Below are 11,160 nucleotides of genomic sequence, written 5' to 3' on the forward strand. Positions count from 1 at the left end.
CATTTGATACAATTAAGGAAATCCTATTGAAAAAAATTAGTCTGTAAAACAGAGATAATATGGGGCTAAGGAATGGTTTATTAATAACTCATTCAATTCGGGGTATAATAAATACAGCTATTACAACTTCAATTCACTAGTGGCTGAGCTCAAAATGCTAAAATGCTGCCACTCAATCTGCCTCAAGAATCCAGATCTAATCAGTAGAGGCAGTGCCTGCTACATTTATTAAATCGTAGAATTATTTTAGGCTTAAAAGAATTTAGATTAAAAAAAAAACAAAGCTAGTAAGAGGTAGTGCCAGAATTCTAGACCAAAATCTGGCACCTTGTTCACGATACTTAAACAACCCTTCTGAGATTTGAAAAGTTAGCATACCCTCCCTTCTCCCTTCCCACCCCTAACCAATCTTTCCATGATTTATAATGTAGAGAAGACCTCTGAACAGTCCTACATAAGTGATCTCTGGAAATTCAGACAGGGTCTCTCATGTTGGAAAAGCCAGCTTAGACTGTGTCTTGAGGGGATAGGTGTTTGGATGTGTAGAGGATGGCTGCCACTAACAAAGCTATGATTCCTGAGTGTTGGGGCCACTCCTCAATCCCTCAAGGCAAAGCAAAAGAGGCCCAAGAGACACAGCCCTGGAGCAGTCAGTCCATCAGTGACAATGGGAGAAGAACAGGAGAGAGGCTACAGCTCTGCCGACATCAGAAACGCCAGCTGACGGTACCTCTGGTTCAAGAGCCTTCCCCATACACCTGGCCCTCCTCCAACAGCCCTCTCTCTACCAGGTCGCAGCCAACGTGATGGGTCTTTCCCATTACTGACTGAGTCCTGGGGCAAACAGGAAATAGACTCTTCCAGAGAAAGTATACAGACACAGAGGGAGCTCTCTATGAGCTATAACCCCAAAGTAGATAAGCTAGTAACCCAGGATGATTAAAAAAGTGGCCAGATGTTTATATGAAGAGAATCACCAAGGCAAAAGCCTAAAATAGCAGATGCTTGGGGAAAATGCTAAAAACAAAAGATAAAGAAAAGATTTTTTTAAAGCTAGGCTTAGAATAAGAATAAAGCTAAGACAGATGTTAATTCTTAATTACAAATTGTGCTTCTGTTTTCTCCATCAAAACGGACTCAAGTCTCAGCCCAGTATAACAGGCTCTTTGTAAGCTGAGCACTACTATCCTATCTAGTTATTGTCTCTCTGATTATTTCCCTCGGTATCAACCTCCTTAAAGAATACTCTTTCCCATCCCTGAGGCTTTGGGTCTGCTATCCTCCTGCCTCAGACTCCTTTCCCCTTTTGCTCATCCTTCCCTGACCCCCCTAAGCATACTGGGGAGCGCTCTTCTCCAACTTCCATAGCAACTACCCATGTGCCTCTGAGAGTACCTCCCACAGGATATTGTAATTTCTTGGTTTACTTCCCCCCACAAGAGACCATGAGCTCTCTTGCATTCCAAGAATCTACGATAGTGTCTGGCTCATCATTTCATAAGTGAATGAATCAAATTAGAGAAGTGAGGATGAATGAAGTGACAACCATGCATCAGGCTTGTGTCATGTATGTCTGTCATTTCTCCTCCACTGACTGATGACAGACACCTAGACAATAATGTCTGAAATACAGCAAGTAATCAATGCTAAGTGAACAAATCAATAAACATGAAAAGAGCTCTGACAGGTTTAACAAAGTGTTATAGTCACAAGTATGAAGGCCCCTTCCAACTCTAAGATTCTATGGAGTTTTTTTTTTTTTAAACTGTATTCATACAGATATTTCCCAGAAATTTTGGAAAAGAGAGAAGGGAAACTAGTATTTACTTGAGGGCTACCAATTTGTTAGGTATTTTACACATGATATTCTATTTGTTTTTCATAATCATCCTGGGAAATTGGGATTATAGACCCCATTTTATAAATAAAGAAACCCAAGTTTGAGATGCAGAACCAAAATTTGAACTCAGGTGAGCATGACCCCAAGCCTAAGCTTTTTCCACAGTACCACTTGAATCTCTGGGAGGAACACAAACCTATCTTCCTTATCATTCTGTTTCAAGGAAAAGGAGTTCTGAAATCAGCCGATGCTCAATTAGGTCATAATTCCAGAGAGAGGAGCTTGCAAGAGGAGGCACAAAGAGGTGACAAGCTCTGTCTTCCCTTGGGATCACCCCCTTTCTTTGAAGAAAGGTTCACATGGCTTTTCTGTTTCTCCCATGAGGCTGGAAGGACAACTGTAGGGCCTTTCCAAAGAAGGGAGGAAGCAACTTCTCCTTGACTCTTCTCTTTTCCCCAGAAGGGCAAATGGGAATCAGGTTATGATTCAGGGAAAAATATGGCAAAGAAGCAGCGACATAGGTCCACTTAGAGGCTTGAAGGTAGATTAGAGAGGGAAGAAGCCCTGAAGCTTATTACATCTTCTGCAAACCAACTCACCAAATGATAAGCCTACATAGAAATGTGAGGCTAAAGTCCTACTTCCTAGCTAGCAATACAGATGTTCCTTTGTCTCAAATGTCCGATGTATAGAATGTGTCACCTAATTGAGATGACAAGAAATCACCCAAATTTTGTTTCCCCAAAACATGACTCACAAGTTGACTCAAAAAAAGTGGGATGTACAACAAACAGTGCTGGGACAACTGGATAGCCACAAACAGAAGAATGGATTTGGACACCTACCTCACATATATACAAAAATTAACTCAAAATGAATCAAAGACCTAAATGTAAGAGCTAAAACTACAAAGCTCTTAAAAGAAAACATACAGGTAAATCTTTGTGACCTTGAGTTGGGCATTCGTTTTTTAGATATGACATCTAAAACTAAGCAACCAAAGAAAAAACAGATATACTAGACTTGATAAAATTAAAAACTTTTGTTCCTCAAAGGCTACTATGAAGAATATAAAAGACTATATACATAATGTCATATTTGTAAAACATCTATCTAATAAGGGTCTAGTATGCAGAATATGTAAAAAACACAACTCAACAGTAAAATGACAATCCAAATAAAAAATAAACAAAGGATTTCTTTATTTTTTTTAAGCAAAGGATTTAAATAGATATCTCTTCAAAGAAGATATACAAATGGCAACAAACACATGGAAAGATGTTCAACATCATTAGTCATCAGGAAAACACAAATCAAAACTATAATGAAGTACCTCTTCATACCTACTGGATGGCTATAATCAAAAAGACACAATTGGGGTGCCTATGGCTCAGCTGGCTAAGCAACTGCCTTCGGCTCAGGTCATGATCCCAGAGGTCTGGGATGGATCCCTGCATGGGGCTCCCTGCTCAGCGGGGAGCCTGCTTCTCCCTCTCCCTCTGCCTGCTGCTCCCCTACTCATGCTCTGTCAAATAAACTTAAAAATCTTGAAAAAAAAAGACAATAAACAAGCACTGGTGATGATATGGAGACATGAGAACCCTTACACACTGCCGGCAAGAATGCAAAATGGTGCAACTACTTTGGAAAACACCTTGGCACTCTTCAAAAAGTTAAACAGAGGCATTATACGATGAGCAATTTTACTTTCAGGTATATATACTCAAGAGAAATGAAAACATGTTCACACAAAAACTCGTATGTAAATATTCACAGCAGCTTTATTCATGATGGCCAAAAACTGAAACAACCCAAATGGCCATCTACAGATGAATGTATAAACAAAGTGTGGTAATACAATGGAATTGTACTCAGTCATATAAAAGGGAATGAAGGGGTGCCTGAGTAGCTCAATAGGTCAAGTGTTCGACTCTTAATATTGGCTCGGGTCATGTTCTCAGGGTTGTGGGATTGAGCCCCACATCAGGCTCTATGCAGAACATGGAGGCTTGCTTGGGATTCTCTCTCTCCCTCTGCCTCTCTCCCCTTCTTGCCCCCCCCCCCTCACTAAAAAGATAAACAAGTAAATAAAGGAATGAAGTACCGACTTGTACTACAACAGAAATGATTCTGAAAAACACTGTGTTATGTGAAAGAAGCCAAATGCAAAAGGCCTCATATCATATGATTCCATTTGTGCAATAGGCAAACTAGAGAGGAAAGATTAGATTAGTGTTTGCCAGGTGCTGGGGGAGGAAGAATGGGGGCTGACCACTAGTGGATGTGGGATTTCTCTTTTTAGGTGATGAAACAGTCTGGAATTAGATAGTGGTGATGGCTGCAAACCCTAGTGATACAGACAACACTTGACTGTGCACTGTAAAGGGGTGAATTTTATAGTATGTTAATTATATCTCAATAAAAAAGGCACAACTATAAAAATGAGTTAAGTGTACACACTATAACATATGTACCATCAAAGAGATAAAACAGAGAAGCAATTAAGTTAACTTGAAAATCACTGCTGCACGTTGGTGTTTATTTTCATAATAACAAATATGAAAAACATTGAATTTTATTGCCATAAACTGAACACCAACATAAAGAAGGCTGAGAGGAAAAATTAATTTGATTTCTGTGAAAAACGTCCAAGGATAAATATTTGCTTTCTTCCCAATATCTCAGCTGGTTGCAAGCTGAGCTCCCTCGAGCAGATAGAAGAGCCTCTATGTTAGATCTGCTAACAGCAAACAGACTTGAAAGAATTCAGGTAGAAGAACCCGAGCCTCAGATGCACTGCCTTTGGTAAACGGTAAACGGATTCTCTCCCGGCAAGCTCTGCTGCCACAGATGACCATTCCACTGTGGTATCGACTATGGAACACAGTAGCCCTTTCAATTACCAGCATCGCCACCTCACAGAGGGGATGAACATTTTCTATAAGGCTTTTCCTAGATTCCCTGAACGAATAGGTGTGAGTCCAAATGACCAATTTTTCCAAATAAGCACAGCTCATCTGAGGAATATTGAATCACAAGCAAACTTTGTACACACACTATGTAAAAGTGAAAATATAGTGCAATATTCCAGAACTGTGCCTGGAACGTCATACACCCCCAATAAATACTGTTGAATGAACGTTTTATTATAAGAGTTAGTAATGTTTACCAAATAGTCTAGATCAGAAAGTAAGGCAAATGGTAAAAGTATTTCTAAATTAACTTATCTTCATCAATACAAAGCTGCTTATTTTTGCTTTCTATTTCTCATGTCATACCACATTCTCACTGATACTCAAACTGACACATCAATGGCTATTAAGAAAGATAATCAGGGGATCCCTGGGTGGCGCAGCGGTTTGGCGCCTGCCTTTGGCCCAGGGCGCGATCCTGGAGACCCTGGATCGAATCCATGTCGGGCTCCCGGTGCATGGAGCCTGCTTCTCCCTCTGCCTGTGTCTCTGCCTCTCTCTCTCTCTCTCTCTCTCTCTGTGACCATCATAAATAAATAAAAATTTAAAAAAAAGAAAGATAATCAGTTCACTGTCTGACACATCAATGGCTATTAAGAAAGATAATCAGTTCACTGTAAGTAGAAAAGATATTCTGATTAGTTATAAAAGTTGCTGCCCCTCACCTTATAAACTTCTCTCAAATAATTTCAGATGGGAAAAATTGCAGGAGTTTTTGTGAGGTGATTAGTTTCTCATACTCTCTGGTTTATTTTCGTTAATAAATTAAGGAAAGATGTATCAATAAGGTGTAACAATAAGTTGTCCACTCTTCATATTCTGGAACCCTAAAACAGATCCAAGCAAGCCACAATTTGCCTCACCAATCCATACTGAAGCTCAGCAGGAAGGAAAATTCTTTCTGAAACACATCTTAAAACATATTAATTTACCAGCACCAAGAAGGTCAGCAATTAGTTTTACATGACATTTTCCCTTTTTTTAAGCCTCTTTTAAAAACGGGGAAATGATTTCTCAGCATCTAATAACTATAAGTGCTTGAAATATTGGATCACATATAGGACAAAAGAAGTAGAAAGAATCTTCAGAGATCACACTTTCTTTCAGAACACTTCTAAAAGTATCTAGGATATGATTCTCTAAGTTCACAATGTGTGACAGATCCCATCAGAAAAAGTCTTCCTCAGCTCACCTGGAGCTGTGTAAGCTCTTCTTCAAGGAGACATGAAGATGACATGAGTATCTTCCTTTGTATCAGTATCTTCTAGGTAGGTATTGGTTGGAAATCACACACTCAACTCTATTTTACTTACTTGCATTGACTCTTCCTTGATACGCTGATATCACAAACTAGCATTTTTTAAGAAAATGCAGAGAGTTATTTGGTCTCTGCATGGAAAGGACTTTCAAAACACAAAAGCAATGAATCAAAAAGGAAAAGATTAATAGGTCGACAACACTTTTTTTGAAATTTCTAGAAATCAAAAACCATCATAAATTAAATAAAATGGCAATTGTGGGGGAGGGGATGTCCTCATATGATCCTTACTCTATCAAGAATCCACACAAATCCGTGTCTGGCCAAGACAGTACCCTCAGCGTTCCTTCCCTCAGCCTCACAAGAAATTGCACGGTCCCTACAAAAAGAAGATTACAGCTTCTCCCTCCCAGCTTTCAGAATCACTCTGCCTCTTTCTTCTGCCTTGGTCATTTACCTCCTACCTCCTGCCCTCTTTCTTCCAAGTCCTTTTAGACCAAAGGTTCAGATACACATACCGGCAGCCTGGTCTTGGTTTCAGATTTTCCCCAGGACAGAGCCTCTGAAACACTGCTTTCCATGTTGCTCCGTAGTTTACAGGCAAGTAACAACTAGCCCCAGACTCTGGGGAGACCTAGCCAACTAATTCCAACCAAAGCCCAGCATACTGATTCCTGCCCAGGCTCGAGGGAGGCAGAAACTACACAAACAACTGATTTTTAAAAAACCCTGAGATTCCAGTATAAAAGCCATCATAGGGTTTGTGCAGATAATTCACAGAAAGGAAATAGCTGATAACCAACAAGATTTTTTAATGCTTGAAAATATCAATAATGAAAGATGTGAGTTAAAATAAGTAGGTACTCTTTTTTTTTTCTTGCAATTAGCAAAGATTTTTAAAAACAATAATGCTAACACAGGTAATCATAAAACTGATGACGGGATGGTGAATCGGTATAATCTTTCTGAGGGCAACCGTAGGTTTCAAGAGCAGTCACAATGATTCTGCACTTTGACTCTAATTGCATGTTAGGAACCAATCTTCAGTTATCAAAAATCTAGTCAAAAGATTTAAATATGGGTCACCTGGGAGGCTCGGTCAGTTAAGCATCTGCTTTCAGCTCAGGTCTTGATCCCAGGGTCCTGAGATAGAGCCCTGCATCCATCCATTCATCCATCGGGGCTCCCTGCTCAGTGGGGAGCCTGCTTCTCCCTCTCCCCCTGCCCCTCCCCCTGCTTGTGCTCTGACTCTCTCAAATAAATAAAATCTTTAAAAAAAAAAAGATTTAATTAGACTTTCTCTTCATTTTTATACCTGAAATATATATATATATAACAATAAGTAAATTGCCATAAATAAATAAATAATGGTTCATGCACAATGCGGATTATAATGAAGTCAATAAAAATGATATAAGAGTTGACCTTGCTATAGCACTAAAGACCATTCACTGTTCTAAGCAGTTAGCATGTACAGTTGATCCTTGAACAACACTGGTTTGAGCTGTGCAGGTCCACCTATGCATGGATTTTTTCCATTAAGTATAGTATAGTACTATAAATTTATTTTCTCTCCTTATGATTTTATTAATAACATTTTCTTTTCTCCAGCTTGCTTTATTATAAAAATACAGTACATCTAGCATACAAAATACGTGTTGTTTATGTTATCAGTAAGGCTTCAGGTCAACTGCAGGCTATTAATAGTTAAGTTTAGGGGAGTCAAAAGATATACATGGATTTTTGACTGCATGGGGGATTGCCGCCCCTAAACCCCACATTGTTCAAGGATCAACTTGTGTTAACACATTTACTCCTCACAACAGCACGAATGGAACCTGAACCTGTGAGGTCAGTAGGTGCTCTAACTCTCTCCAGGTTATAGCTAAGGAATCTGAGGCACAGGGATACTAAGTGATTGACTCCAGATTATACTGGGACAGACTCACAAGCCTTTATCTGAAATGCTAAAATACAAAGTGTTCTCATCAATTTGGAGCAACTCATTTGTTGGCAAAACCTGACCTAAACCAATGCAAAACTATGTATAGCCTTTATTCCACTTAGAGTGACATCATCTCACTAAAGAAAATCAATGTGTTTGATTACATGGTGCCCCACATCCCACTTAGAATGGATACGGTATATATATGCCATGTTATCTTTCTATAATCAGAAACACTCTGAACTTTAAAAGACAACTAGCCCCACGGGTTTCAGATAAGGAAACATGGGGGAGCTGAAATTCAAATCTAAGCATCCATCTGTCTAGCTCTGCAGTTGGTGCTCTTAACCACTGCATGGTATTTCCAGAAACTAATGACGTGGGAAATGTTGATCATTCCAACCTTCAAGTATTTATTAACTACATGCCATGTACCAGTCACACAGACAAAATTGCAATTGTGACAAGTGCATGGAAAGAGAACTGGTGTCAGAAGAGACTGTACCCTCAGGGTACAGTCCCTCTGGTCAGAGGCAGTTTTCCTGAATAAACATTTGATCTATGATGTGAGGGATGAGCAAGAGTTAACTAGACTATAAAGAGGGAAGAGCATGCCTGGCAGGGAGAAGAGCACATGCAAAGGCCCTCGGTAGGAGGGAAAATGATGACAAAAGACTGAAAAAGAGCCAGTGTAATTGGAACCCAGAGAACCAGGGGCTGGAGAAGAGGAAGGTACCACAGAGCCTTATTGGGAGAGTAACAAACCATTTGCCCCAGAATGCCGAGGAACAGTCCCAGGATAAATAATAGCACTTTTATTCTCAAAAGTATCTTGGTCTGGATGTTAAAGCATACACTCACACAATTTGTAGGCCGCGTTAAGGAGTTGCATCTTTATCTGAAGAGCAATGAGAAGTAATGATGGATTTAAAGTAGGGAGCAAATGGGGGAGAAGAGAGGTATCATAGTCAAATTTTAATTTTTTAAAAATGACTTCGGCTGCAGTGCAAAGAACAGGTGGAAAATATTAACAGGACAGGATGAATATCTTTGGACCAGTTAGGAGGGTACTACAGGAGACCCCACAAGAGATAACGGTAGCTTGGTCTAGGGTGACAGCGGCAGGGACAGAAATAAATAGATGGAGTTGAGATTGAAGATAAAGTAAACAGACCTTGATGATGATTTAGAGATGGAAGGAGAGGGAGTGGCAGGTGTGAAGGATGAGTCCAAGATTTCTGGCTTGCAAACTAGGTGGAGGATGGTGTGATTCCTTGAGCTAGAAACATGAGAGATTTACGGGGCCTAGAAACTGAAATGTGGGTAACAGCTGCACACCCGCCGTAACTTGAATCCTTGGGCCTGGGGGGGTGCACAAAGCAGGGGTGGGGGGGGCAGTTTAGGTTCAGAATCTGTTGGTGTTTCTTTCCATTCACAGAGCCCTCCTCCAAGGCTCTGTATCCACCCTATTGGCCAGTTGGATACTGGAGCTGTTTGGTGGTCAAAGGAAAAAGATCTGTCTTGGCTGCTGCTGTGGGACCAGGCGTATGAATGCACTTGTAGCACGCAAATGCCCCTTACGACTAGTTCTCCAGTGCTTTACATTCACGGTTCTCCCCCTTACTCTCCAGTGCTTTACATCCTCTTCTCCCCCACTGCCCCCAGCCTAAAAGCCATCGTGACTTCTCAGCGCTCTTCGGACTCTGTGAGAAAGAGTCTGCACGGCCGGACGAGGAAGGAGGAGGAGTGCTCAAGGCACCTGCCACCGAGCCGGTCAGGGCTGCTCTGAGGCCACAGCAGCAACTCGGATGGCACCCGCTGTGCGCCAGGGACTAGACCAAGAGCTGTGCGAGGTACCAGTAATGAGGCCCTGCCGGGAGCCAGGCGCTAGGAGACCTAGGGGGCCGGGGGGCGGGGACCCCGCAAGTTCAGAGCTTTTAAAGGACGTGCTCCTCTTCCCAAATCCCACTTACCCTACAGTAAGTTCACTTTAAACTTCCAAAAAGGGTCAGGTCCCAAGATGAGTGAGGTGAGAAGGTGGAGCTGAACGGGGCCGACTGGGACCGTGGGGAGGGGGAGGGGGCGGGGGGGGACGGGGTCCCAACGGCTGGGCCCGGGGGAGACGCTGGTTGGGGAGGGGAGGCGGGCCCGCCCGCAGCGGGAGGCCCTGCGGCCCGTTTGCCCGCGCGTTGCCGCAGCAACGGCCCGGCCCTGAGGCGCGGCGACGCGGGGGGCCAGTCACCCCGCCCGCGGGCCGGCGGGCGGCAGACGGGCTCGCACTCCTGGCGCTGGGGCGGGGGCGTCCCGGGTGCCGAGCCCGGAAGTCCGCCGCTGGAGAAACTCGGCGGCCCGTGGGGGGAGGGGAGGGGCGAGGGGAGAGGGGAGGGCAGGGAGAGGGGAGGGGGCGGGGGCGGCCGCAGGGAGGTGGACGGGGGCCGCGCGGGGACACAGCGCGGCGGCTGCGGCGAAGCCCCTTCGCCCCACGGCAGGACTAGCGGGGCGGGGCGGGGCTGGCGGGGCGGGGCTGGACGGACAGGGCGGGGCTGGCGGGGCGGGGCTGGCGGGGCGGGGCTGGCGGGACAGGGGGCGCTGGCGGGACGGGCGGGGCAGGACGGACGGGGCGGGGCTGGCGGGACGGGGCGGGGCTGGCGGGACGGGGGGGCGCTGGCAGAACCGGGTGGGGGCTGGCGGGACGGGCGGGCGGGCTGGGGAGGACGAGCAGTCCTATCGGCTGGAGGATCCTGGCTCCAGGACAGAGAAGCAGCCGCACCGCCCGAAATGAAAGCCCGCTAACCCTGGCGTCCCAGGGCCGAGGGGAGGCCCGGCGGCGGCCCCGAGAGACGTAGACGAGGCTGCGCGGGGGCCAGGGCGACGGGTGGTAGTAGCGCCCTTCACTGACCCGACGGCAATTCCCAGAAACGAGTTTTAGGCGCCAGCCTCCGTGGAGCCCTGAGAATGCAGCGCCCCCCGCAGCAGGGGCTACAAGTGTGGGCTCCCTCTGGTCGCTAATGTCCTTCTGGACCTGCTTAGGAGTGGCTCCAGTGCACGTGGGTCCTGCTCTCGAGCAGCGGTGCAGAAGTGCAATTCTCTTAACGCTGGCCTGATTATTTCGGGCCGATAGCCTCTAAAATGTATTTGATTACTA

At 44.3% G+C, this 11,160-nt stretch overlaps 1 protein-coding gene across 1 annotated transcript in view; it reads right to left on the minus strand.

The window, feature by feature from the left end:
- Positions 1 to 10,100, minus strand: part of STK33 (serine/threonine kinase 33) — a 147,238-nt gene extending 137,138 nt beyond the window's left edge. Inside the window, exon 1 of the mRNA XM_038568976.1 lies at positions 9,989 to 10,100. The gene's annotated coding sequence lies outside the window, so the exon portion shown is untranslated. The remainder of the gene's footprint in view (positions 1 to 9,988) is intronic.
- Between the last annotated feature and the right edge of the window lie 1,060 nt (positions 10,101 to 11,160).

The sequence above is a fragment of the Canis lupus genome, chromosome 21 (genome assembly GCF_011100685.1).
Source record: "Canis lupus familiaris isolate Mischka breed German Shepherd chromosome 21, alternate assembly UU_Cfam_GSD_1.0, whole genome shotgun sequence".
Taxonomy (NCBI): Eukaryota; Metazoa; Chordata; class Mammalia; order Carnivora; family Canidae; genus Canis; species Canis lupus.